The sequence below is a fragment of the Ovis canadensis genome, chromosome 15 (genome assembly GCF_042477335.2).
Source record: "Ovis canadensis isolate MfBH-ARS-UI-01 breed Bighorn chromosome 15, ARS-UI_OviCan_v2, whole genome shotgun sequence".
In the NCBI taxonomy this organism is placed as follows: domain Eukaryota; kingdom Metazoa; phylum Chordata; class Mammalia; order Artiodactyla; family Bovidae; genus Ovis; species Ovis canadensis.
In genome coordinates, this window is record NC_091259.1 from 56213769 (window position 1) to 56216152 (window position 2384).

The 2384-nt window shown below is 43.2% G+C and overlaps 1 pseudogene; it reads right to left on the bottom strand.

Annotated features, from left to right (window-relative positions):
* Positions 1 to 258: 258 nt before the first annotated feature.
* Positions 259 to 1793, bottom strand: LOC138929756 (olfactory receptor 51L1-like; annotated as a pseudogene).
* Positions 1794 to 2384: the final 591 nt, after the last annotated feature.

A 2384-nucleotide genomic window follows, 5' to 3' on the forward strand; every position in this document is an offset into this window, starting at 1 on the left:
CAGACATTTATGTAAAAGGCAATCATTTTTATGTAAGAAAATGTTTTACTCTATATTTGTAACTATATATACAAGTAGCAATATAAGTATATACAAGTAGCAATAAAGATATATGTAATCTTAACATTAGAGTAAATTAATGATGTACAGTCAACAGATCAAACTAAATGAACAGAAATTGTTTTGTGATAGGAAGATTCTAGAAAGAAGCTTTACTGCATATCTCATTTTAAATTGCCCTGGTCCATTTCTACTGTCTCACTGTATCTTCCCTAGGTAGAGCACCTTGAGGATGGCTCTGCGGATCTGCTGGGTCTTGATGCTGTAAATAACAGGGTTCATCAAGGGTGGGAAGAACACAGAGACACTGCCCATAACGATGTGCACCAGGGGTGAAGTGTGGCTCCCAAACCTGTGTACAATGGACAGACCTAGCATAGGCACATAGAAGCAGAGCAGGAGGTGGGAGACACAAGCATTGAAGGCCTTGAGCCTCTCCCCAGCAGAGGCCATGGCCAGCACAGTACAGAGAATGATTGTATAGGAGAGCAGAATGAAAAGAACATCAGAGCCCATGGCCAGCATGATGATGCACAGTCCATAGAGTCTGTTGAAATGTGTATCTGAGCAGGTCAGGTGGATCACGTCCTGCTGAATGCAGTAAGAATGGGACAGTGCCCCATGGTGACAGTAGTCAAATTTCAAGAGATACAATGAAGGTGCGGTTGTGATGGCAGGGCTCCGCAGGCCCAGCAGGACCCCGACCAATGCCACACGAAGCCCCGTGAGCACAGATGTGTAGCGCAGTGAGAAACGGATGGCCACCAGGCTGTCCAGAACCATAGAGAAGAGCACGGCAGATTCCATGAAGGGGGAGTGTAGGAAGCACTGCTGCACAACACACGGAACCAGGCCCACCATCCGCGTCCCTAACCACAGCGCACCCAGCACTGAGGACGAGCACAGGCCCAAATCTGTCACAGCCAGGATGGCCGGGAAGTAGTACACGGGCTGGTGGAGGCAAGGGTCATACCCGATGCAAGATGGTGGCATTGCCCAGGAGGGCCACAAGGTAACGCACACAAATGGGCAGGGAGTTCCAGGGGTGAGCCCACTCCAGGCCTGGGAAGCCCGTCAACAGGAACGTAGAAACTCAGATTGGAGCTTGGCAAGGTGGGCACATCATCATTCTCAAGAGTCCTCTTTGTTCTGTGAAAGGTGGCCATGGGTTCAAGTTTACTAGGCCAGGAAGCATGAGCTGTTATGCTGTCACAGGAGAATAATGCCCTGTTGCCTGGTCTGGCCTCTGCTCTCCCTGGAATTCAATGACCTTGCAGTAAACCCCTGCCCTCACAGACAGCCTGTCCTTTTCCTGTTTTTTTCCATCTTTCTCTTATTCCCATGTAATCTTTTACTTTGATGACATCAAGTCTCAGCAAGGGTTTTCTGTATTCTTATTCTAAACCAGCTAGTGAAAGCCAGTTTATTTTTTTAACCTCCCTTACAAAATTCTACATGGCTCAACCTTAACAGAATGCTCAGTTTCTCAGAAATATCATTAGTCCCAAATTGCCTTCGTTTGACTTTACCACTTCAAGCTTTACCTATGGAAGAAATGATCTCTAAGTTTTCAGAGTGAAGTAAAGATGCCCATAGAGTTTCCTCATGCAATCTGCCCTCCTCTCTATCTCTTTATTGCCATGATGTGAACCTCTCTGCATGTCCATGCGATCAGGAGAAATGGTATCTTGCTTCTCTCTAAACTTAATCTTCTCGAAAAACTCAGCGCTCATGGTTTCTAAAGAAAAGAAAAATAAATATTTGCTTCCAAGGAGCTGACACTGTAATATCTTTATTTTTCCATTTTTAGTTGTTTTATTAAGATAGATTCAAAGAGTGGTATTTCTGAGACAGGGTGTATGAATATTTTAAAAAATCTTTTGATCCATTTTTTTTCCTATAGAAAGTGAAAGTCACTGTCATGTCCCACTCTTTGCTACACCATGGACTGTAGCCTGCAGGCTCCTCTGTCCATGGAATTCTCCAGGTCAGAATACTGGAGTGGGTAGTCATTCCCTTCTCCAGGGGATCTTCCCAATCCAGGGATTGAACCCAGGTATCCCATATTGCAGGAAGATTATTTATTGTCTGAGCCACCAGGGAAGCCAAATCATATTATGTTTTTACACCAGTGTATGAAAATCTTTCTTTTACCATATATTTGTCTGCACAGACCTTCATTATTAACTGTTTTCTTCAATACTTACTTATTAGCATGATGTAAACATGTTAATTTGCATTTTAAATTTCAGCAAAGTAGAAATTTTAAAATGTTATTTTGTATACATATTTCCTAAGTTCAAAAATAAAAAAACACCAATACA